This window comes from Giraffa tippelskirchi, chromosome 5 (genome assembly GCF_054371585.1).
Source record: "Giraffa tippelskirchi isolate mGirTip1 chromosome 5, T2T-mGirTip1v1.2.pri, whole genome shotgun sequence".
In the NCBI taxonomy this organism is placed as follows: Eukaryota; Metazoa; Chordata; class Mammalia; order Artiodactyla; family Giraffidae; genus Giraffa; species Giraffa tippelskirchi.
This window is the reverse complement of record NC_137279.1, coordinates 137,137,050-137,164,335: the sequence shown is the minus strand read 5'-3', so window position 1 is coordinate 137,164,335 and position 27,286 is coordinate 137,137,050. Positions and strand designations below refer to the sequence as shown.

Below are 27,286 nucleotides of genomic sequence, written 5' to 3'. Positions count from 1 at the left end.
GGAATGATGATTTCAAACAGCACTGTGTATTATTAGTTCATAATTACTATCTACAAAATGTCATGAAAATTAGCTTTCAGATGGTAGATGAGGTTTGTCTCCCTGAAAAAAAAGGTTTTAATAAATATTAAACACAGAAGTATTTGGAGATGATGAAGATTCAGTAATTAAGTATTGAACATGCAGTAATCCATCTGACACCAAAGGATTAAAGACACAAAAAATTTCTTAACTAAATGCAACTTTTAAGAGAACCCACTATTTTTGTGCTCTCAGGAATGATAATTCATCTAGTAGGAAATCTTTCTTCACCATTTAGCATTTGTTAGAAATAACTGCATATAAGGATGAAACAGTATTTTCAAGACACAAATTCTGAGAAATGAGGCAAGTCCTTAGTGATCCATTTTCTTTTCTGTAAAGACAGATCATTTCAGCAACCCTGGAAAATGTTAAATACCTATGGCTATGATATTCTCAGAGATGGGTAACTCACTGGCTCACAAAGCAGTCTGTTCTGCTGTTGTATAATTCTTATTTTAAAAAGATATCCTGTTCATGCCAAGCAAAAAATGTACTCTGCTCTTTGCCAAAAAGTACACAAAGATCAATATTTCACTAGTACTTTGGGGAAATGACAGATAGAACAGAAATGATTTGGTTCCCAAATTAGCAAACTACGCTCTTAGACACTAAAACACTTTTTTTGTTGTTAAATCTTAAGCAGGTTTTAATAGGCATCTTTCAAGTTGTGTAGAATAGTGGACAGAAGGGAGGTTTTCAATTAGAGATATCTGAACTTGAATTCTGGATCATTTTTTGGCATCTGTGTGACCTTAAGGAAGTGGCTTAAACTTTACGAGACTCATTTTTCTCACTCAAAAACCTTGGGGGTTGAGAGGATTAGAGATAATGTATGTAAAGCACCTACATTTACTCCGTTCTTACTAAAAAGTAAATACTCAAAATATGTCAACCACAATTAGTTTGTCTCCTTAAAGGTGCTGATCCTATTTTGACATTTTACTGATTTTGGGGTGATAATTATCAGCATTAATTATTGTGAAGTGCTTTGAAACAGGTCACAATGTCTACCTTCACTTTAAGTGTCCAAAAACTGCTTTCTCTGGTTCCATGGTTTCCTTTTAATTTCTTCCTTATCCATCCTTGCTGTCAGATTATTCTGTCAGCTTGTCTGCCTCTCCTCAGTTAGTCTGCTCTGGTCTTGGGGACAAAAAGAACAAAACCAAACCTGTTAGCATTCTGTTTAAAACAAGTGTCCATAGGTTCTGCATAGAAAGTCTGAGAAACTCTTAAAAAGTTAAGTATTACCATGTCACAGCTAAGATTTTAGTACATACGTCTTTGGCAGTTATTTAGCCAATGTTAAGAACTTTTTGCCTTACTTCCAGCCTCACAGACTTTCTTCTAGAGGGTTGTGATTGTCAGACAGGAGCTAGATGGATGGGTGAGTGGATGAATGGATAGATAGATAGATAGACAGATACTTGTTTTATGAGGTATGAACTAAAATTTCCAAACTATTGCAATGAAAGATGTTTTAGTCAATCTGCATCCCCAAGGTGATAGAGCAAAATCCCTGTTTTCATCTGTAAAATGAATTAAAAATCATTTAGGCTGACCTGTTTCACAACTGAACTGTGAAACAGGATATTACAGATATGAAAGATATAAAGAACAAACATAGAAGTGCTCTATAAATATAACTTGTCACTGCTATTATATATTTTGAACCCTATCTTTTCAAAAGTAGATGTATCTATTTGCATTTTTCTCTAGTAGAGGAAAAATTAAATATATTTCTGTTCAGTTGTACAGCTCTTCCTTTCCTGAGATTCCATTAGTATGCTTTCTTCCAACAACCATTTAGACAGCCAAAGTTCTGTGCATAGATCTCATTTATGAGCCTTGATCCTAAGTTGTGTTGTGATTTATTACTGTGGTATTCAAAGTGATTTTCAGTAATACTATGCCATACCTGACTCTTTCACCAGTAGGCAAAAATAAAATATTTTTGCTTATTTTTTATTTTAATAAGTCTAACAGTATTTCACCCAATGATTCTACTAAGAAAAAGAAACAGTATCAAGTCATCCTCCAATTAGAATGTCTCTTCCGTTTTTTTCAAATAGTATAGATATGACACACAAGTGCAAAGACCTTCATGAAAAATAAAATATAGTTTCCCATTAGATTGTGAAAATATTTAAGTTGAATGAAATGCAAATATTTCTGTTCTTAGACAGACACATGTTCCAAGTTGGGCAAAGTTCTTACTAATTTGTTGTTGTCACTAAGTTGTGTCCTATAGTTTGTGACTCCATAGACTACAGCATGCCAGACTCCTCTGTCCTCCACTATCTCCCATAGTCTGCTCAAAGTCAAGTCCATTGAGTCAGTGATGCTATCTAACTATCTCATCCTCTGCCACCTCCTTCTCCTTTTGCCTTCAATCTTTCCCAGCATCATGGTCTTTTTCAATGAGTTGGCTCTTCACATCAGGTGGCCAGAGTACTGTAGCTTCAGCTTCAACATCAGTCCTTCCAATGAATATTCAGGGTTGATGTCTTTTAGGACTCACTGCTTTGATCTCCTTACAGTCCAAGAGACTCTAAAGGTCTTCTTCAGCACCACAATTCAAAGTATCAATTCTTTGGTGCTCAGCCTTCTTTATGGTTCAATTCTCACATCTGTACATGAATTTTTAAATGAACAATGCAAAGAAATAGAGAAAAACAATAGAATGGGAAAGATTAAAGATCTCTTCTAGAAAATTGGAGATATCAAGGGAACATTTCATGCAAGGATGGGCATGATAAAGGGCAGAAACAGAAAGGACCTAACAGAAGTAGAAGAGATTAAGAAAATGTGGAAAGAATATACAGAAGAACTATACAAAAAAAGGTATTAATGATCCAGATAACCATGATGGTGTGGTCACTCATCTAGAGCCAGACATCTTGGAGTGAAGTCAAGTGGACCGCCTTTGGAAGCATTACTACAAAGAAAGCTAGTGGAGGTGATGGAATTTCAGCTGAGCTATTTCAAATCCTAAAAGATGATGCTGTTAAAGTGCAACACTCAATATGTCAGCAAATTTGGAAAACTCAGCAGAGGCCACAGGATTGAAAAAAGTCAGTTTTCGTTCTAATCCCAAAGAAAGGCAATGCCAAAAATGTTCAAACTACCATATAATTGTGCTCATTTCACATGCTAGCAAGGTTATGCTCAAAATCCTTCAAGCTAGGCTTTAGTAGTACATGAACTAAGAACTTCCAAATGTACAAGGTGGGCTTTGAAAAGTCAGAGGAACCAGATATCAAATTGCCAACATTCGCTGGATCATGGAGAAAGCAAGGGAATTTCAGAAAAAGTATCTACTTCTGTTTCATCGACTATGCTAAAGCCTTTGACCGTGTGGATCACAACAAACTTATTTATTGCTGTGTGTCAAATTACCCTGCAAATTTAGCAGATTAAAAGAATAAACATTTATTATCTCCAGGTTTCAATGGGTCAGGAAGCTGGATGTATCTTAAAAGAGCACCTCTAGTTCAAGATCTATTCAAGTTGTTCTGGAGCTGCAGTCATGTCGAGATTAAACTGGCACTGGAGAATCTTCTCCCAAGACTGTTCCCTCGACAAGATTTATAAGACCTGCTTCCATGCTGTTTTTCAGTGTATGAGCCTGTCCGTGGGTTGCCTGGGTAACCTCCCAACATGGTATCTGTTGATGAGAAAAAGAGACAAGGAAACAGAAAGAGAGAGGGTAATGGGGGTAGGGGATGGAGAGAAATAGCTTTAGAGAGGAATTAAGACAAGTCACAGTCTTTTGGTAACTCAGTCTCAGAAGTGTCATCCTATCACTGTTACTACATTAGATTTATTAGAAGGGAATCATTAAATCCAATCCACATTCAAAGGAAGCAGGAATTAAACAAGAGTGTGAATACCAGGGGGCTTCCCCAGTGGCTCATCAGTAAAGAACCCACCTGCAATGCAGGAGCTGCAGGAGACATAGGTTCAAGCCCTGAGTCAGGAAGATCACATGGAGGAGAGCATGGAAACCCACTCCAGTATTCTTGCCTAGAGAATTCCACGGACAGAGGAACCTAGTGGGCTACAATCCATAGGGTCCCAAAGAGTTGGACACAACAGAAGCGACTTAGCACACATGCATGCATGTGAATAGAGAAGGTGAGGTTCACTGAGGGACATTGAGGTTGCCTATTGCAATAGGATAAAATATCTAGGTTTATAGTCACTCGATTTCTTTTAACCTGATAGTTTGGACATAGCATACTTTTTGTAATTTTAATTTTTTTAGCTTAGCTAATTATATTTCTATATAATTGTGAACTATAATAAATACACTAGGTGCCTAGTGTATTTATTATAGAAACATCCTGATTAGGCTAATACAAGAGAAAAAGAAAAAACAAAAAAAACACTGAAGCAAACACAGTCTTTTGTTATATACAGCCAGCCCTCCTGGCACATATCAAGTCCTATTGGAATTATCTGTGTGGATGTCTGCCTCTATTTGAGGGAGCATGGCCCTGAGAGCTTGCTCAGGGCAGTGATGGAAAGGGGAGCTAACATTTCTGAGCTCCTACAAATGGACAGGCCCTATACTAGACAAGTTCACATGGATTATTTTTAAACTTAACTCAAACCTGCCAGGAAGGCCATTTCATCTGCAATTTACAGATGAAAAAACTGAAGTTAAGTAACAAGCCTATGACCACACAGGTGGGAAATGATGATGGAATCAGCATTAAAACCAGTGTTACTGGGATTTAAACCCCATGCCATGTCCATTGCACCTATGCCTATGTCATTGTGCCAGGGCCTTAGTTTTTCTCAGGAAGTGGTTAATAGATAATACTATATTTTGGAAATTCAAAGGAGGCAATTGGATGTACCATCTATTTCTAAAAGGCCTATAAGCAAATAAATAAATAATATATAAATATTTGTATATACGTATGTGTGTGTATGTTATGGGTTAAATTGTATTCCCTCAAACTTTGTACATTGAAGCTCTAACCTCCAGTATCTCAGAAATTGACTGTATTTGGAAATAGGAACTTTACAATGGAGATGAAGTTAAAATGAGACTGTTAGGCCAGCTCTATTCTAATCTGACAGGTTTCCTTATAACAAGAGAAAATTTAGACACACAAACAGACACAAGGGTTCATGTACACAGAGGAAAGACCATGTGAGGACCCAAAGAGAAGGCAGCCAACTACAAACCAAAGTGAGAAGCCTCAGTAGAAGCTAAAATAGCTGACAAAATAAATGCCTGTTGTCTGAGCCACCCAGCTTGTGATACTCTGTTATGGCAGCCCTAGCAATCTAATGCAACACACACACACACACACACACACACACAAACACTCATACATACATACACTTCTATGGTAACATATAAAAGGACATATACAATAGACTATGTATGTATATATGAGAACCCTTAAAATAAAGTAAAAATTTATATTACATACTAAATAATATTTCCCATACTGACAGTTTGAACTAAGTTAGTTAACAGGTATGCTTAATGCCTTCACCTGTCATCTTCTAAGAACTTATGAGGCTCTCTGGTGACTGGAAGGGAAGTAGTTAAGATAGGAGTAAACAGAATTAGACTCACTCAGAGAAACTGGCTTTAAGTTTTGGCTCTGTCATTCATTTCCATCTATGTGACCTTGGGCTAAATGCTTAGCCTTTCCAAGCCTGTATTTCCTTATTTTTCCACTTCAGCTATCATTTCTTGAGTATCTACTACAGGCCAGACTGCACACTGATCACTTTTGCATAAATCATCTCAATTTGTAAAATGTGATAGCAATGCCACCTAGCAGGGCTGCTGTGATGGTCAAGTGGGATGATACACAGACAAGGGCTCCGTAAACCGCACAGACTTGTACAAATATTAGGGGTGTGTCATTTTCTGTTTTCTACATCAGTGCTTCCAAATGATCAAACTGTAATTTTGACCTTAGAAACAGCCACTCATCTAGTTTTATTCTCTAGCTAAATGATGCAGAGGTAATCTAAGAGTTATATTAATCTTCCCCGAGCTCAGCTTTAAACCTAGCACTCTCCTGCTGAATAAACAAATAAACTTGAAAAACCTGGAAAATATCCAAAACATTTTCATAGTGCATGAATTTAAGGGTTTCCACAATCCAGCCTCAAATAACCTTACCAACTTCTCCCAAAGTGACTTAGCATGCACCCACACACATATTCTGCATCAGATTTTCAACAAAGCAAAATAACTAGTCAGCCTCCTTTCCAAACTCTGGACTTCACTTCCTTAAGTCCTATACTGGGAACTCCCTTTTTCGGTCTTTGTAATTGATGATACATGTAAAGAATTTAGCTACAACCTGAAATGTAGTATGTTCTCAATAAATGGTAGCAGCTATTATTTTCACTCCTACTCTTACCATGACCATGAGACCTCGGTAGTCCAACTGAAATGTTCCCTCCTCTAAAAGCCTTATGAGTTACAATTTCACCCTCCTCTACATGTCTGTAGCTTTATATCCTAAACTCTGGGGGTATATTTAAGTGATTTTCTGTGATATACTGAAATTATAAACACTTATTTATTCAAAAGACACCTAAGCATCTACTTTGTAGCAAGTTTCCGTTAGAAGGGATACTTGGACAAGATATGTTTTCTCTAAGGACACTGGCAGTCTAACGGGGAGCCAGACAACTAATCAGGCGTTAGTTGTCTCACCTACATTGTAAAGAAGCCTCTCCCTGCTTCTAGTACCTCTAGGGTCTTTCCTCCATTCAGCATCTAAAGTGCACACTCTAAAAAGTCCATCAGATCACATCACTTCACTGATAAAAATCATGCCATGGATCCCTAGCTTAGTTGGGAGTTTTCATTCGCAGCAGCCTAAGAGATCCTGTTTGATCCTGAGAAACTCTCTTGACTTCACTTCCTACTATTCTCCTCCAATGTTCTGCCTCCTGTCCCTCAACATGCCAGGCTCGCTCTCACCCTTTGCATGGACCACTCCCTTTCCCTGGAATGCTCCTAACTCCTCCACTTCTCATAAGTTCTCAGCTCAGATACCATCTTCTCAATGCAGCCTAATCTGATCACACTTTTTAACTTGCTACCCAGTCAGTCTCACTTACCCTGATCTGATTTTTCTTTGTCTATTGTATGTACCCCCTTTCTGACCACTATGTAATTCACTCATTATGTTAATTGCTAAATTGTTGGGCTTTACCTTCTCCTCTTATGAGAGTGAGGATCAAGGACTTATTTTATTGGTCCCTAATGGGCTTTGCAGGTGGTGCTAGTGCCAATGCAGGAGATGTAAGAGATGAGGGTTGGATCCCTGGGTCCGGAAGATCTCCTGGAGGAGGAAAAGGGAACCCACTCCAGTATTCTTGCCTGGAGAATCCCCATGGACAGAGGAGCCTGGCAAGCTAGAGTCCATAGGGTCTCAAGGAGTCAGATATGACTGAAGCAACTTTGCACAGCACATAGCACAATGAACACTATAGACCTAGAAGATTGTGTGAAACAAAGTAGGAGCTCAAATTTGGCTTCGTAATTTTTGTACCATCGTCTTACCAAATACAGCACCATGCAGCTAAAAATGTTAGTCGCTCAGTCACGTCTGACTCTTTGCAACCCGTGGACTGTAGCCCACCTGGCTCCTCTGTCCATGGAATTCTCCAGGCAAGAATACTGGAGTGGGTAGACATTACTTTCTCCAAGAGATCTTCCCTACCCAGGAGACCAAACTCAAGTCTCCCACGTTGTGGGCAGATTCTTTATTGTCTGAACCATCAGAGAAGCCCAAGAGGAACTGAATACTTATTATCAAATCACTTTCAGTCTCTTTAAATCACGTATCTAATATTTTCAAGGTGCTTCATTGTTCTATGACCCACTTTTATCTTTTCACATTTCTAGTGGAATATACTTCAAACAGCGCATGTGTAAAATTTGGAATTTGGAGGCGTGTATACCTCAAGATTTCAGGTATTATTTTATGAAGGTATTAGTTTTAAAAGAAAGTTTTTCTTTTAAGTTTTATAAAAGTCATCAAAGTACACACTAGTTTCATATTTTTCAGGCCTCTTTTTTTTTTTTTGCACTTAAGGCACTGATGTTACATAGCAGGCATTTGTCATTGGTAAAGCAATATATCTAAAAACATATTAGAGAGGCACAATCAATTCAACTCAGCAAATAATTAATGAGCTTTTATAATATGAAATATTTTACAGGTTTTGCAAAGATGGAAAAAACATTTCTGCTCTTGGATTGCTTATAACTTCCAGGGTAAAAGAAACAGATGGACAACTCACTATACAATAAAAGAAATATAAGAACTGGAAGAAAGATACATGGTAGCAAGAGATAAATCCTTAAACTGTGCACATCTGAAAAGAGGCATTCATCCTTCTGTGCGCTTCAGCCAAACCCTTGCCGTAGCAGAAGCTTTGTCCATAAATAGGCTAATATTCAATTAACCAGGAACTGCATTACTCAGAATGTCTGGATCCCCAAACTTGTCCAGGAACAAAGGGTTTGGTGTTTTTCATTTTTTGTGCGTCTATGCTGTGTTTGAGTAGTATGAAAGGCAATGTAAGTAATAACCCTGAAGCTAGACTTTAAAGTTGATCACAGTTATTTGGTAACATGACCCCCCCCCCATTTCCCCTCCCCCTTGATAGATTTAGACAGGGGTTGCTCTGAGTTCCTTTGTGAGAACTTATGCTTAAGATGACTGATTGACAAGTGGAGCTTTTTCCTTTTCTGAGGGAAAAGAAATTTCCAGGGTCACGCTCCTTGTATTTGCAAAGAGCTCTAAAAGCCCCAGAGAGTGAAAAGAGTCAAAATTGACTTCTTGTTGATGATCACAAACTTCATGATGGGGGGGGGATTGAAGCTGTGATGCATAATGTCAAGATAACTGCTAAGGCGGATGATTTCAAAGCAGGCCTCCAGATAAATAGTAAGTTAGATACTCAAACAGAAACTACAGGCATTAGATAGAAGGTGCAGAGGCTGAAGAACTTCAACCCCAATCACGATGGACTCTATGACAGTAGCCGGCTGAGATAGAAGGGTAACACTCCCCTGCATGGCTGGCTTTCTTTAAGAAAGACACAACACCCATCAGAGTTTCAGTATTATACTATGTATGTCCTGGTACGTGTTTCAGTTGATCCAGGGGAAAAATTATATTCTATTCTTTATATTCACATGCCTGTAAACTATGTCTGCATTCAAATACTCACCTTGATTATTCATAAGGGCCTGCAAAATTCATGCTTTAGTAAGGAAATGTTTGAGCTCCTCATATCTATTTTGTGTTCATTTTCAAAACCGAATGACTAGAAGTTGGGAGATTCAAGCTTCATTTGCTTCTGGAGCTAAGGAAAAAAAAAAAAAAGAGTTCTATATACTTTAGGTCTTCATTTCTAACAACAAAGTCCTGGATTTTGAAGAGGGATATTTTTATCCCCAGGAAATAATCTTCTTTAGAAAAAATAGCTGAAAAAACTAGTTATAGTGGTATGTGTTTAAGCCTTTATATTGAGGAGGGAGATTATTAACATAGTGGTTGGAGAAAATAAGTAGGATTCCTGTTTAATGAAACCCATTTTCATTACTGCCTGGCTTCGTGACTAGATAGCCAAAGGCAAGAAGGGTGCAAGAGTTGGTGCTAAGTGGAACTGTTTTAGAAGCTGAGAGAAATGAGCTGATTACGCTGTAGTTACAGGAGACAAAGTGAGAAACTGGTGGGGCTATGTAAAAGGACACGAGGAACTGAAAAATTGTAAAGAGAAACTCTGAAAAGACAACATGAAAAAGGGATCACCTCCAACATGTGTCCACTATATATCTGACATCTGGAAAGCTTTTCTGACTCAAGCTGTAGATTATGATTTCAAATTCATCGCCCTTTCCACAATTTCCTCACTAGAAAACAAGACTTGTTCAGCAGTGAAAATGAAAACCATCAGATTTCATGCTACAAAATTGCTAGGAATTCATTCACCCTGGAAAATTTCTAGTTTTACAATCAGACCTCAGACACACACACACACATACACACACACACACACACACACAAACTACGTTTGTTTAGCTTTGCACAAAGAAAGTACATAGGAACCATGCACAGGAATCATGAATTGTTCACGAGAATATACAGAGGTATACAATAGAAAATGATTCCCTTCTTCACTTCTAGGTTCTTTGACTGGCCTAGTAATTCAATTGGCATAAGATAGAAGAACAGGAGAACAAATCTGATTTCATATGCACAGGAGTTCATAAGAATATGAGACTCAAAGAAGTGACCAAAGCAGGCAAACTTTACACTTTTAAACAAACAGACAAAAATTATTTGTGAAGAACTGAAAAAGGGGTTTTAGACTTGGAGTAGTAAATTAATTCAGAAGTAACAAAATTTGTTAATATAGCTTTCTCAGTCCTGAATTGGAGAAGGCAATGGCAACCCACTCCAGTACTCTTGCCTGGAAAATCCCATGGACAGAGGAGCCTGGTAGGCTGCAGTCCATGGGGTCGCTGAGTTGGACACGACTGAGCGACTTCACTTTCACTTTTCACTTTCATGCATTGGAGAAGGAAATGGCAACCCACTCCAGTATTCTTGCCTGGAGAATCCCAGGGACGGGGAGCCTGGTGGGCTGCTGTCTATGGGGTCACACAGAGTCAGACACGACTGAAGTGACTTAGCAACAGCAGCAGCAGCAGCAGTCCTGAATTCCCCATCTCTGGCATTAAGGATGCCTTCTACCCTCTAGGTGCAAGGAGACTACCTTCACCTGGGGACTTTATTTCCTGCCTTCAGATGGACAAAGGAGGCACTGAGTCCTTCTGGCTCCTGCTATGTCTTAAGTAACGCTAATTCTAAATAATCAATATGCCAAAGTGGCATATTTGGAGGCAGTCTGCCCTAACCCCATCAGAGTCACAAAAAAAGGGACATTTTATTTATAAATGTCCCATTTAGGAAGCAGCCTTTAACTATGGATGCAAATAATGAATATAAGATCTGGTTCATCCCAGAAAGGCAGTTCAAATCATCCTGACCCCATCATCATCCAACCATAAAATAAAGAGTAAATGCACACTTCCCATTTTGCAGAGGAATATTAAAAGGTTTAATTCAATAATTGATGGAAAGGTCATTGAGTTATTCAAATAAGTGAGGTTATATAAATGGGAAGTATTATAAACTTTCACATCCACCTATCATTTATGATTCCCTAGTCATCAAGCAAGGTCTGTACACAAGTGTTTTCCCCATAAATCATTTTCCAAACATAAAGTTAAAAACCCCAGTGCCCTGGAAAACATAAAGAAGATCCACACTATATAATTAGTTGAGAATGGAGTTGAGCTAGTCACTCCTCTAGTGCCAGCACTGTCATCCAGGCTCTGAAAACATTCAATCAAGTCATCCTATTGTTTACAAATCACACACAAACCCAAATACCGCAAGGTTAGCCCGTTCTTCAAATAACTGCACTGGTGGCATAATTTCACAGCAAACTAGAAATACAGAGATTCAAGAGCTTTCTCTGTTGTTGCTAATCTTTCCACTCAAATTATGCTGCTGCTTCTGTTATTTTCTGCTACATGTGCTCTTTTTTAGGTGGAGCTGACAATTCTGAGGTCACACTGGGTCGTCAGTGGCAAGCTGGCAGTAGGAAATGGCTGTTTGAGCTAAGTTACTAATAAGTGAACCCATGGAGTGCCATTTCATTAACGAATGTATCATTAAAAGCCTTACCTCTATGACTTACTCATTGTTCTCTGCCTAGCCTGGCCCCTGCCTTGAAGCCTTAAAAATAAAGAAACCCTGCTAGCCTAGTGAAGGGCTGGGACCAGCTAATTAGAGGCCCCCTTCCTGCATATTCTCTTCTCTCCATGGCAAAGAACAAGAACACCTCTCTCTTCACCCACATCTACAGTTATGAATGAACTTGTTTCAGAGGGGCGGGGTGGGGGTGGGGAGGAGGAGGATAGGAGATAATGAGCCAAACAAGGGAAATGTCAAAGATCTCAGGAGACAGCAGCTTGGGTCTAGGACTCAGCAGGTATATTGATGACTTTTTTGGCTGGTATTACAAGCTGATATTGGAGTCAAGCAGTCCTGAATAAAAAACCCATCTCCTTCTGTTAGTAGCTCTGTGAACTCAGGCAAGTTACTTGATGTCTCTGAGCCTGACGTTCTGAACTTGTAAAATAGGGATAATCAGGATATCTATCTCAAGTGAGACAGCATATGTAAAACAGTTACTGCAAATGCCTAACGACTACTGTTAGCTTCAGAATTTGGCCTGGACATCTCTAAAATGGCTCAAGCATTTATTCTACAGGAAATTCACTGGGACATCTACACTCCTCATCCCCTAATGACATCACTGTGAGTCTGAGTTCAGTTCCCAAACTTTGCACTCAGTAAACACTTCTTTTCCACCACACTTATTAATCTGTGTTATCAACTGCTAAGGATCATAAATGCTTGAGGATAGACACAGCTGTAAACAAAGTCACATATTTTCAAGATGACTTACTAAGAACATTATACATGAGGCAAGGCAGTTGGACATGATATGAAATATAGAGAAACTTATTCTTCAACACACATTTATTAAGAACTTGCTACATGCCCCGTGCTAAATTACAATGGTTAGAAAAACATAGATGGATTACGGATGTGATAAATGCTAGTAGCAAATCAAAGTCTTGAGGCCACTGGAGGTTTTAATTAGAACATTTTGTATTAGGCAGCTATGACTGCAATTAATGCTGGACAATAAACTACCCTAAACTTGGCGCTTTCAACAATAAGGACTTCTTATTCTCACTTACAAGTCTGCAGGTTGTCTGGGACACTTCTGCTTCAGACTCCATTTTGACTAGGGTCGGCTACAAGCTTCCAGTTAGAGACATATCTGTTCTGTGTTCCTCATTCTGGGACTCTGGGTGAAGAGCCAACAGCTACTTAGAACTTGCTCTTCTAATGACAAGTGAAGGAGCCCAAGTGGTCACAAGCAAACTCACAAGCATATTTAAAGACTTTGCCAGTCTCACATCCCCTAATATGTCCATGGCTTAAAGCAAGTCAATAAACAAACCTAGCATCATTGGAATGGCAAGTAGACCTCACTTACTTTAGTCTACTTGACAAAGTGTCTGTCCTTGCCCGAACCCTAGTCAGGCTCCTCTAAACTCTCTTTTCAACTAGCCCTGACTTTTGGCCTTTCATGTTCATCTCTGCATTGTTTAATTATAGCAAGAATCCTACTAAGTCAGTTTAGACAGAATCCTCCATTCTCAATACCTGATATCCCTACGTGTTTAATCAGGTTCCTCATCCTCCACTACCCTCAGTGATCTTTAACCTTGCAATTAGCAAGAATTCTGTTAGGTCATTTTAGCCAGAATACCCCCTTACCCCTGAGGTTTCTTTTTAGTAACTTTCCACCCACTCACCCTGCTCCTTGGCTATAAATCCCCCTATTTCTTTGTTGTATTTGGAGTTGAGCCCAGTCTCTCTCTCCTACTACAAAGTCCATCCTATCACAACCATCCCCCTGAAGCAAGTCTGCCTTACCATCCTGTAACAAGTGTCATGAATATTTTTTTTCTTTAACACTTTCAAAGTCACAGGGCAAAGGAAATCATTGAAAAACAGGGAAGAGTAATCCAATAATCCTATCTCAAGCGACAACTGTGCTAAAATTTGAAAGATACATCAGCATTCGCCAGGCAAAAGAGAATTCAGTAGGCCTAACATGAATTAGTTGTTCCCTGCATTTGGAAAATGAGCACGTATTCTCAGACACCACTTTCTATGCTACCTAAGAAACAAATAATAATCTACACTCTTCTTTAGTCCACCTGCCACATTACTTGAAGGGATGGGCAATACCCCCCAATAGTGGTATGGGTATGCTGGGAAACATTTTTCTACTCCTAAAGAGAATTCCTTTAGCCCTGAAGAACTGTGTAAGACAATATAGATATGTGATACAAATGGTAGCACTTATTCTCCGTAATTGAAATGTATGAGAACTGTGGAACAAGGGTAAAAGTAGGATTTGTCCATCTATCATTGTGACAAATGGACAGTTTATTGCTTTGCAGTTGCTCAGCACTGCAGGAAAAGGGTCTAAGTTCAGAAAAATCTATTTCCCACAGAGCAATTATCAATTTTAATATTAAATTTTAAAATGATTTTTAATTTATCAACTGGTCCCTGAATTCAGGGTTGGAGCTGTCAGATCTCTGTCTTGGATATTAGGCTGATGATGGTTCATATCTAAAATCCATAGATAATGAACATTGTGTAAATCTGTAATGTAGTTCTTTTTCTTCTCATTGTAAATTAATTGGTCTTTTTTGCCATTAGGGAGATGATCAACTGCCCTATTTTTCTGTCTCCCTCTCTTCTTTCTGTTTCAAATGCAAGGCAAAACATTCCAAAATGAAACCCAATTTTAATTAAAGCTACTCTGGCCCCTGAAAAGCAGAATCCTCCTCCTTCACTTACAACCTCTTAAATCACAAGGTTCACAAGATTCCTTGTTTTGATGCAGAGTTGAAAAAGCAATAAAACAGGGATAAGCAGTTTTAAAGTGAGGAGTCAGAAAAGTATTGGTCTCCTTTTGCCCTTCACTCTCCTGGCAATGAAACTTTCCTCTGGTCTGGAGTTCAGAGCTCATGAGAAAATTTGTTTTCAGTTAAACTACAGATCAGAATCAACCCGTGCTCACCAAATCTCACACATGGCAAGCCAAGGCTACCACCAAGACCAGAGTACCCTGACCCAGTATCAAGGATCAACTGACTTGATGCACAGAATTCAACAGTGTTTGAGGAGGTCAGAGACCAGGATACATAATTGTACATTTTAGTTAACATAGCTTAACTTTTCCCCAAATTTGCAGGTCAAGAAGCAACAGTTAGAACTGGACATGGAACACGGATATGGAACTGGACATGGAACAACAGGCTGGTTCCAAATAGAGAAAGAGTACATCAAGGCTATATATTTTTACCCTGCTTATTTAACTTATATGCAGAGTACATCATGAGAAATGCTGGGCTTGGATGAAGCACAAGCTGGAATCAAGATTGCCAGGAGACATATCAATAACCTCAGATATGCAGATGGCACCACCTTTATGGCAGAAAGCAAAGAAGAACTAAAGAGCCTCTTGATAAAAATGAAAGAGGAGAGTGAAAAAGTTGGCTTAAAGTTCAACATTCAGAAAACTAAGATCATGGCATCTGGTCCCATCACTTCATGGGAAATAGATGGGGAAACAATGGAAACAGTGACAGAGTTTATTTTCTTGGGCTCCAAAATCACTGCAGATGGTGACTGTAGCCATGAAATTAAAAGATGCTTACTCCTTGGAAGAAAAGTTATGACCAACCTAGACAGCATATTAAAAAGCAGAGACATTGCCTTGCCAACAACGGCCCATCTAGTCAAGGCTATGGTTTTTCCAGTGGTCATGTATGGATGTGAGAGTTGGACTATAAAGAAAACTGAGCGCAGAAGAATTGATGCTTTTGAACTGTGATGTTGGAGACTCTTGAGAGTCCCTTGGACTGCTAGAAGATCCAACCAGTCCATCCTAAAGGGAATCAGTCCTGAATATTCATTGGAAGGACTGATGTTGAAGCCGAAACTCCAATACTTTGGCCACCTCATGCGAAGAACTGACTCAATTGAAAAGACCCTGATGCTGGGAAAGATTGAAGGTGGGAGAAGGGGACAACAGAGGATAAGGTGGTTGGATGGTATCACCGACTCAGTGGACATGAATTTGAGTGAACTCCAGGAGTTGGTGATGGATAGAGATGCCTGGTGTGCTGCAGTCCACGGGGTCACAGAGTCTGACACGACTGAGCGACTGAACTGAACTTTCCCCCAAAGCTTTAAAATCACCAGGTCCAAGATGGCACTATTCTATCTAGTTATGAGAGAACATCCATAATAAAATGATTGACATTCTCTTCACTAATCAGGTGAACTGACTGATAAATCAATATTTTATATTAATTCATAGTCTTCTACATAACTTCTGAATATCTGAATATATATTTCTCGTTCTTTTCACCTTTCAGAAAAGCCCATTACACAATGAGAAAACTAGACAAAGTAATTTGTATATTATCTTTGAGATTAGTGGATCCAAAGGGTAAGCTCCTTATCATAGCAATCTTCTCTTCCGTGAAAATATTCTTATCATTTTATATGTATATGAGAACAAACAACTACACAGTGAATAGTAGGTACCATTTTCTCTGCAATTTAATGGAAACCAATAGACCTAAAGCCCCATGAAGGTGAGGACATAACTGTGCAGTCTCACCTAGCATCATCTCAGGCACCTTAGTAGCATGAAAATATTCCATGAATGAATAGATAAATATTTAAGTGTACAAATATATAAATGGATATACAAATAACTCTTACACTAGTATAAGACTGTCTAATAACCCAAAATAACCCAAATCAGAAGAAAGAAGAGAAAATCTGGTTATCTTGTAAAAGATGTGATAATTTTTCCCCAAAGGAAAAATTTCGAGGCTACTTTTTTTCCCCCCTCAGGGAAAAGAAAGATCAGTGGCAGCAGCCCAGCAGTCACCAGAAGTCCCACAGTGTATGCAAACCTGATGGAGGAGAGAAAATTGAGGTGAGGAAATAGATTTCACTTTTGAGCTTTAAAGTAGTCATTATAAGCAATAGGGGAGAAATAATTATTTTTTAAGTGATAAGCACTACCTGGACAATGTGACAATCTTCTATTTAAATGTAACTTTGTGAAACGTGGCTATTTGGTGGGTATATGGTTTTACCACTCCGGATGCCGTAAGTCTGTCAACTTGAAAAATAAATTTTGAGTCAAATCACATCAAGCAATAAGTTGTTGGTTGCTGCTGTCATTTTCCTAAAGAACATAATGGAAGGAATTCTTTGCTCTCTTCGGACAACAATACACCAACACTTTTTTAAAAACGATTCTGATTTGCTTTGTGCAAAATTGAAAAGCAGAGCTTTTTCCACATTATGACTTTTGGTGGCATGTCTTTGTGATTTTGAAACTGAATCCCTCTAAAACTGAGCTGCCCTGTGAAGGTTATAATCCTCTCTGTCCAAAACTTTATTCCCTTTCTTATCCCACCCTTGCTCCCCTCAGGACTGAGGAATATGAAAGAAAAGTGAGGAGTTCCAGAGAACAAACTGAAGCAGTTACTAATAGGAGAAGTAGGAGGATGCAGAAACAAAGGAAAAGCCATCAAGAAACAATGGTTGAGTGATAAATCAGAGCTTTAGTTCGTTCTCAAGGAATATACATAACAATCTGACACAGATCTTTGAGCTGTTCAACAGAAAGTAAGACTCCCACCCCTCAGGTAGAGAGTGATGACTACATGCTAAGCATGAGCAGGTGGACCCAGACTGCTTGGAACCAGAAGTATGACGCTTACAACTCCCCAAACATCACGCTGTTTCCTCACCAACAACCAATCAGGAAAAAGTCCACGAGCTACAACACTCACCTGAAATGCCGTTTATAAAAACCCTTCCCTGAAAGCCATCAGGGAGTCCAGGTCATTTGAGCATCAGCTGTCTGTTCTCCTTGTTTGGCGCCCTTCAGTGAACACTGTACCTTCCTTCACCATAGCCCAGTGTCAGTAGATCGGCTTTGCAGCACAGAGGGTGAGTGGACCCAAATTCAGTTCGTAACATTTCTTTTTTTCTTTTTGACAACTTACAACCTCTTAAACCATAGAAAGCAAAATAATCAAGAGGCAGTAGCACAAACAAGACTCTAGCAACATTAGAAATGAGAACTGCTTTCTCTGGACATCCTGGAGTGCAAAATCAAGTGGGCCTTAGGAAGCATCACTACAAACAAAGCTAGTGGAGGTGATGGAATTCCAGCTGAGCTATTTCAAATCCTGAAAGATGATGCTGTGAAAGTGTTGCACTCAATATGTCAACAAATTTGGAAAACTCAGCAGTGGCCACAGGACTAGAAAAGGTCAGTTTTCATTCCAATCCCCAAAAAAGGCGATGCCAAAGATTGCTCAAACTACCACACAATTGCACTCATCTCACATGCTAGCAAAATAATGCTCAAAATTCTCCAAGCTAGGCTTCAACCATATGTTAACCGAGAACTTCCAGATGTTCATGCTGGATTTAGTAAAGGTAGAGGAACCAGAGATCAAATTGCCAACATCTGTTGAAACTCAGGAAAAGCAAAAGAATTCCAAAAGGACATCTATTTCTGCTTCATTGATTATGCTAAAGCCTTTGACTGTGTGGATCACAACAAACTATGGAAAATTCTGAAAGAGATGGTAATACCAGACCACCTAACCTGCCTCCTGAGAAACCTGCATGCAGATCAGGAAGCAACAGTTTGAACCAGACATGGAACAAGGGACTGATTCCAAATTGGAAAAGGAGTGCTTCAAGGCTGTATATTGTCACCCTGTTTATTTAACTTACATGCAGAGTACATCATGAGAAATCCCAGGCTAGATGAAGCACAAGCTGGAATCAAGATTACAAGAAGAAATATCAATAACCTCAGATATGTAGATGACACTACCCTTATGGCAGAAAGCAAAGAGGAACTAAAGAGCTTCTTGTTGAAAGTGAAAGAGGAGAGTGAAAAAGTTGGCTTAAAATTCAACATTCAAAAAACTAAGATCATGGCATCCAGTTCCATCACTTCATGAGAAATAGATGGGTAAACAATGGCAACAGTGACAGACTTTATTTTGGGGGGCTCCAAAATCACAGCAGATGGTGACTGTAGCCATGAAATTAAAAAACACTTGTTTCTTGGAAGAAAAGTTATGACCAACCTAGACAGCATATTAAAAAGCAGAGACATTACTTTGCCAACAAAGGTCCATCTAGTGAAAACTATGGAACTATGGTTTTTCCAGTAGTGATATATGAATATGAGAATTGTACTGTAAAGAAAGCTGAGCACTGAAGAACTGATGTTTTTTTTTCTTTTTTTTTTTTTTGCTGTATTTCCATTTTACTTTCATTCTAGTTAACTTTTTTTTTAATAAATTTATTTATTTTAGTTGGGGGCTCATTACTTTACAATATTGTAGTAGTTTTTGCCATACATTGACATGAATCAGCCATGGGTTTACATGTGTTCCCCTTCCTGGACCTCCCTCCCACTTCCCTCCCCATCCCATCCCTCTGGGTCATCCCATTGCCCCAGCCCTGAGCATCTGTCTCATACATCGAACACGGAATGGTGTTCTGTTTCACATATGATAATATACATGTTTCAATGCTATTCTCCCAGAACATCCCACCCTCACCTTCTCCCTCAGAGTCCATAAGACTGTTCTATGCATCTGTGTCTCTTATTCTGTCTCGCATATAGGGTTATTGTTACCATCTTTCAAATTCCATACATATGCATTAGTATACTGTATTGGTGTTTTTCTTTCTGGCTTACTTCACTCTGTATAATGGGCTCCAGTTTCATCCATCTCAATAGAACCGATTCAAATTTTTTTTTTTAATGGCTGAGTAATATTCCATTGTATATATGTACCACAGCTTCCTTATCCATTCGTCTGCTGATGGACATCTAGGTTGCTTCCATGTCCTGGCTATTGTAAACAGTGCTGCGATGAACATTGGGGTACACGCATCTCTTTCAATTCTGGTTTCCTCGGTGTGTATGCCCAGCAGTGGGATTGCTGGGTCATATGGCAGTTCTATTTCCAGTTTTTTAAGGAATCTCCACACTGTTGTCCATAGTGGCTGTACTAGTTTGCATTCCCACCAACAGTGTAAGAGGGTTCCCTTTTCTCCACAACCTCTCCAGCATTTATTGCTTGTAGACTTTTGGATAGCAGCCATTCTGACTGGTGTGAAATGGTACCTCATTGTGGTTTTGATTTGCATTTCTCTAATAATGAATGATGTTGAGCATCTTTTCATGTGTTTCTTAGCCATCTGTATGTCTTCTTTGGAGAAATGTCTGTTTAGTTCTTTGGCCCATGTTTTGATTGGGTCGTTTATTTTTCTGGAATGGAGCTGCAGGAGTTGCTTGTATATTTTTGAGATTAATTATGTGTCTGTTGCTTCATTTGCTATAATTTTCTCCCATTCTGAAGGCTGTCTTTTCACCTTGCTTATAGTTTCCTTTGTTGTGCAAAAGCTTTTAATTTTAATTAGGTCCCATTTGTTTATTTTTGCTTTTATTTCCAATATTCTGGGAGGTGGGTCATGGAGGATCCTGCTGTGATTTATGTCGGAGAGTGTTTTGCCTATGTTTTCCTCTAGGAGTTTTATAGTTCCTGGTCTTACGTTTAGATCTTTAATCCATTTTGAGTTTATTTTTGTGTATGGTGTTAGGAAGTGTTCTGCTGCTACTGCTAAGTCGCTTCAGTCGTGTCCGACTCTGTGCGACCCCATAGATGGCAGCCCACCAGGCTCTGCCATCCCTGGGATTTTCCAGGCAAGAACACTGGAGTGGGTTGCCGTTGCCTTCTCCGAGGAAGTGTTCTAGTTTCATTCTTTTACAAGTGGTTGACCAGTTTTCCCAGCACCACTTGTTAAAGAGATTGTCTTTTCTCCATTGTATATTCTTGCCTCCTTTGTTGAAGATAAGGTGTCCATAGGTGTGTGGGTTTATCTCTGGGCTTTCTATTTTGTTCCATTGATCTTTATTTCTATCTTTGTGCCAGTACCATACTGTCTTGATGAGTGTGGCTTTGTAGTAGAGCCTGAAGTCAGGCAGGTTGATTCCTCCAGTTCCATTCTTCTTTCTCAAGATTGCTTTGGCTATTCGAGGTTTCTTATATTTCCATACAAATTGTGAAATGATTTGTTCTAGTTCTGTGAAAAATACCATTGGTAGCTTGATAGGGATTGCACTGAATCTATAGATTGCTTTGGGTAGTATACTCATTTTCACTATATTAATTTTTCCAATCCATGAACACAGTATACTTCTCCATCTGTTTGTGTCCTCTTTGATTTCTTTCATCAGTGTTTTATAGTTTTCTATATATAAGTCTTTTGTTTCTTTAGGTAGATATATTCCTAAGTATTTTATTCTTTTTGTTGCAATGGTGAATTGTATTGTTTCCTTAATTTCTCTTTCTGTTTTCTCATTATTGGAGTATAGGAATGCAAGGGATTTCTGTGTATTAATTTTATATCCTGCAACTTTACTATATTCATTGATTAGCTCTAGTAATTTTCTGGTAGAATCTTTAGGGTTTTCTATGTAGAGGATCATGTCATCTGCAAACAGTGAGAGTTTTACTTCTTCTTTTCCTATCTGGATTCCTTTTGTTTCTTTTTCCGCTCTGATTGCTGTGGCCAAAACTTCCAAAACTATGTTGAATAGTAGTGGTGAAAGTGGGCATCCTTGCCTTGTTCCTGACTTTAGGGGAAATGCTTTCAGTTTTTCACCAATGAGGATAATGTTTGCTGTGGGTTTGTCATATATAGCTTTTATTATGTTGAGGTATGTTCCTTCTATTCCTGCTTTCTGGAGGGTTTTTATCATAAATGGATGTTGAATTTTGTCAAAGGCTTTTTCTGCATCTATTGAGATAATCATATGGTTTTTATCTTTCAATTTGTTAATGTGGTGTATTACATTGATTGATTTGCGGATGTTAAAGAAACCTTGCATTCCTGGAGTAAAGCCCACTTGGTCATGATGTATGATCTTTTTAATATGATGTTGGATTCTGTTTGCTAGAATTTTATTAAGGATTTTTGCATCTATGTTCATCAGTGATATTGCCCTGTAGTTTTCCTTTTTTTGTGGCATCTTTGTCTGGTTTTGGAATTAGGGTGATGGTGGCCTCATAGAATGAGTTTGGAAGTTTACCATCTTCTGCAAGTTTCTGGAAGAGTTTGAGTAGGATAGGTGTTAGCTCTCCTCTAAATTTTTGGTAGAATTCCACTGTGAAGCCGTCTGGTCCTGGGCTTTTGTTTGCTGGAAGATTTCTGATTACAGTTTCGATTTCCGTGCTTGTGATGGGTCTGTTAAGATCTTCTATTTCTTCCTGGTTCAGTTTTGGAAAGTTATACTTTTCTAAGAATTTGTCCATTTCTTCCAAGTTGTCCATTTTATTGGCATGTAGCTGTTGGTAGTAGTCTCTTATGATCCTTTGTATTTTTGTGGAGTCTGTTGTGATCTCTCCATTTTCATTTCTAATTTTGTTGATCTGATTCTTCTCCCTTTGTTTCTTGATGAGTCTGGCTAATGGCTTGTCAATTTTGTTTATCTTCTCGAAAAACCAGCTTTTAGTTTTGTTGATTTTTGCTATGGTCTCTTTTGTTTCTTTTGCATTTATTTCTGCCCTAATTTTTAAGATTTCTTTCCTTCTACTCACCCTGGGGTTCTTCATTTCTTCCTTCTCTAGTTGCTTTAGGTGTAGAGTTAGTTTATTTATTTGATTTTTTTCTTGTTTCTTGAGGTGCGCCTGTATTGCTATGAACCTTCCCCTTAGCATTGCTTTTACAGTCTCCCATAGGTTTTGGGTTGTTGTGTTTTCATTTTCATTCGTTTCCATGAATAATTTGATTTCTTTTTTGATTTCTTCTGTGATTTGTTGGTTATTCAGAAGCGTGTTGTTTAGCCTCCATATGTTGGAATTTTTAATAGTTTGTTCCCTGTAATTGAGGTCTAATCTTACTGCATTGTGGTCAGAGAAGATGGCTGGGATGATTTCAATTTTTTTGAATTTACCAAGGCTAGATTTATGGCCCAGGATGTGATCTATCCTGGAGAAAGTTCCGTGTGCACTTGAGAAAAAGGTAAAATTGATTGTTTTGGGGTGGAAAGTCCTGTAAATATCAATTAAATCTAATTTGTCTATTGTATCATTTAAAGTTTGTGTTTCCTTGTTAATTTTCTGTTTAGTTGATCTATCCATATGTGTGAGGGGAGTATTAAAGTCTCCCACTATTATTGTGTTATTGTTAATTTCCCCTTTCATACTTGTTAGTATTTGCCTTATATATTGTGGTGTTCCTATGTTGGGTGCATATATATTTATAATTGTTACATCTTCTTCTTGGATTGATCCTTTGATCATTATGTAGTGTCCTTCTTTGTCCCTTTTCACAGCCTTTATTTTAAAGTCTATTTTATCTGAAATGAGCATTGCGACTCCTGCTTTCTTTTGGTCTCCGTTTGCATGAAATATGTTTTTCCATCCCTTCACTTTCAGTCTGTATGTGTCCCTAGTTTTGAGGTGGATCTCTTGTAGACAGCATATATAGGGGTCTTGTTTTTGTATCCATTCAGCCAGCCTTTGTCTTTTGGTTGGGGCATTCAACCCATTTACATTTAAGGTAATTATTGATAAGTATGATCCCATTGCCATTTACTTCGTTGTTTTGAGTTCGTGTTTAAACATCCTTTCTGTGTTTCCTGTTTAGAGAAGATCCTTTAGCATTTGTTGAAGAGCTGGTTTGGTGGTGCTGAATTCCCTCAGCTCTTGCTTGTCTGTAAAGCTTTTGAATTCTCCTTCATATCTGAATGAGATCCTTGCTGGGTACAGTAATCTGGGTTGTAGATTATTCTCTTTCATTACTTTAAGTATGTCCTGCCATTCCCTTCTAGCCTGAAGAGTTTCTATTGAAAGATCAGCTGTTATCCTTATGGGGATCCCCTTATGTGTTATTTGTTGTTTTTCCCTTGCTGCTTTTAATATTTGTTCTTTGTGTTTGATCTTTGTTAATTTGATTAATATGTGTCTTGGGGTGTTTCGCCTTGGGTTTATCCTGTTTGGAACTCGCTGGGTTTCTTGGACTTCTGTGACTATTTCCTTCCTCATTTTAGGGGAATTTTCAACTATTATCTCCTCGAGTATTTTTTCATGGCCTTTCCTTTTATTTTCTTCTTCTGGGACTCCTATGATTCGAATGTTGGGGCGTTTCATATTGTCCCAGAGGTCCCTGAGGTTTTCCTCATTTCTTTTGATTCTTTTTTCTTTTTTCCTCTCTGCTTCGTTTATTTCTATCATTCTATCTTCTACCTCACTTATCTTATCTTCTGCCTCCGTTATTCTACTGTTGGTTCCCTCCATAGTGTCTTTTATCTCCTTTATTTCATTATTCATTCTATATTGACTCCTTTTTATTTCTTCTAGGTCCTTGATAAACATTTCTTGCATCTTCTCAATCCTTGTCTCCAGGCTATTTATCTGTAACTCCATTTTGCTTTCAAGATTTTGGATCATTTTTATTATCATTATTCTAAATTCTTTTTCAGATAGATTCCCTATCTCCTTCTCTTTTGTTTGGTTTGGTGGGCATTTCTCATTTTCCTTTACTTGCTGAGTATTTCTCTTCCTTTTCATCTTGTTTAGATTGCTGTGTTAGGCATGGCCTTTCTGTATTCTGGTAGTTTGAGGTTCCTCTTTATTGTGGAGGTTCCTCACTGTGGGTGGAGTTGGACGGGTGGCTAGTCAAGGCTTCCTGGTTGGGGGAGCTTGTGTCGGTGTTCTGGTGGGTGGAGCTGGATTTCTTCTCTCTAGAGTGCGATGGAGTGTCCAGTATTGAGTTTTGAGATGTCTATGGATTTGGTGTGCCTCTGGGCAGCCTGTATATTGATGCTCAGGGCTATGTTCCTGCGTTGCTGGAGAATTTGCGTGGTATGTCTTGCTCTGGAACTTACTGGCTCCTGGGTGGAGCTTGGTTTCAGTGTATATGTAGAGGCTATTGGATGATCTCTTATTAATTAATGTTTCCCCTGGCTTTCAGTCTTATTCTTGCAGTAGCCTCAAGACTTCTTCATCCATACAGCACCAATAATAAAACTTTTAGGTTGATGGTGAAAAGATTCTCCACAGTGAGGGATACCCAGAAAGGTTCACTGAGTTACATGGAGAGGTGAAGTGGGGGTGGGGGGGTTGAGGTGACCAGGAGGGGAAGAGGGGGACTCAAACGTGGAGAGAGCAGTCTAGCCAGTAAGCACTTCCCTCTGTGCTCTCCACAGTCTGGAACCCTCAGAGCGATTCACAGAGATACATAGAGAGGGGGGAGGAAGGTAATAGTGGTGAGCATGAGTAGAAAGGGAGGAATCAAGAGGGGAGAGAGAGATCTGGGCAGTATTCTGTTCCCAAAGTGTTCTCCGGTACCCAGAACACCCTCAGAGATTCACAGAATTGGGTTGAGAAGAGGAGGAGGGTGGGAGATAGAGGGTCCCTGGGGGAGAAGAAAGAGCATCAATAGGGGGAGAGAGTTATCAAGCCAGTAATCACACTCCTGGGTAAAAATGGGTCCTAAAGATTGGGTTCTTAAATGTACAAAATTGATATCAAATATGTAAAACAAAGCTTAAAAATATAGAGTAGAGGTTAGACTCTTATAAAACATACAATATAAAAAAAAGAAAAAAGGAAACAGTGTAAAAAGAAAAAAAAACAGTAAAACAGTAAAAAAAAAAGAAACAGTAAAAAAAGTAAAACAGGAAAAAAACAGTTAAAAAAAGAAAACACAAAAGGTATAAGATGTATGTATGCAGTTTGCTTTAAAAATAGGGTTGTTTTTTTTTTTTTGCAAGGTAATAGTAGGATATGAAAATGAAAGTTAAAGGTGTAATAGAGGACTTAAAGAAAAAAGAAAGAAAGAAAAAAACTAAAAAAAAAAAAAAATGATAATAGTAAAAATATATATCCCGGACTTTCTCTGGAGCTGTTGTGAGCAGTGTGGGGTCTGTTCATTTTCAGATAGATCCTTGTTCCTGCTTATACTATTCAAGATCTATAGGCCCCTTTCAATGCAGTCGGTGTTAACTACAGGGATTTTAATCTGTTGGCCTGTCACTTCCAAAGCGCTTCCCTCTGTTTATTTGGCTTCTGTTTGGAGGTCTCTTCAGTATCTAATTTCCGCCCTGCCACAAAGGGGTGGAGGTGGTCTCTTTAGGTTCGCTTGTTCAGTCGTGCTGTGGGGAGGGAGGAACACTGCAAACCTATATCACTGGCGTGTGTGTGGAGAGCTCGCAGTGTCTCAGCCGCACTGGGTTCGCCCCTGCTCACGGCGTGTGTGCTTTCCCCGTCTACCCTGCTCAGGCTTCAGGTTACTCGGCCAGGGAGTGGGCCCTGAGATGCGTGCACTTCCCAGGTCTAAGCCACTGAGGTTAGAACTCGGGTTCCCGGTTACTCCACAAAGGCGCAGACTCGGTTGCGCCCGCGGTTTGTGCCGTTCCCGGTTGGAGCAGCTCAGGTAGCCAGGAGTTTGGCGAATGCACTCTCCCCTGTTGGGGCGGTGCGGCTTATCACCTCCCTGGTCCCCCCCCCCCCCCGCCTCGGTTTACGGGCGCGCCCGGCTCCGGTGTGCTTTGTGTCGGTTCTGGGGAGCTGGTCTCTGGCTGCGACCCTCCTGGTGGCTGTCGACCCTCCGGGATCTCAGGCAGTCTTTGCTTAGAAACTGGGAGCCTGTTTGCAGTTTGGTAGGGGGTGCCCTCTCTGGGGCCGAGTTTGCCCCTTTCTGGCTCTGGCTGACCCTGCCTGTCTGCTGTGTCCCGCGGGGGATGGGGCGGTCCGCAGCCGGCTAGCTCTCCTCTGGTATCGCTCAGTCCTTTGTTCTGTGAGCTGGCCGGCAGTGCCTTAGAGATGGGCTTTTCGCAGGATAGTTCCCTCTCTCTGGCTGTCCCACAGTTTAGGTTACTATCTCACGTTAGCTCCCTCAGATTGCCCTCAGGGCGTTCGGGCCCAGTCCTTACCCTAAGCAGTGCCGCCCGCTCCTCTCCGTTCAGCCCCCACTTGCTGGTGGCGGATGCGAGCGTCTGGGGTTCTTTGCTGGGAGTTGCCTTTAGGCACGTAATCTGTGGGTTTTATTTATTTTTTCTCCCACTTATGTTGCCCTCCGAGATTCGAAATCTTCCCCCAAACCCGCCGGTGAGAGGGTTTCCTGGTGCTTGGAAATTTCTCCTCTTTTACGACTCCCTCCCCGGGACGGGTCTCCGTCCCTAACTCTTTTGTCTCTCTTTTTATCTTTTATAATTTCTCCTACCTCCTTTTGAAGATAATGCGCTGTCTTAGTGGATGCCTGACGTCCTCTGCCAGTGTTCAGAAGTAGTTTTGTGAAGTTTGCTCAGCGTTCAGATGTTCTTTCAATAAATTTGTGGAGGAGAGAGTGGTCTCCCCGTCCTATTCCTCCGCCATCTTAGCCCCTCCTCGAAC

General features: G+C 39.5%; 1 long non-coding RNA gene across 1 annotated transcript; it reads right to left on the bottom strand.

Moving 5' to 3' along the window:
- Positions 1–5: 5 nt before the first annotated feature.
- Positions 6–27,286, bottom strand: LOC145506162 (uncharacterized). Its single transcript, XR_014053585.1, has 4 exons — positions 27,117–27,286; positions 9,316–9,450; positions 1,096–1,224; positions 6–442 (listed from the first exon to the last, which is right to left on the bottom strand). It is a non-coding gene; the product is annotated as an uncharacterized LOC145506162 (long non-coding RNA).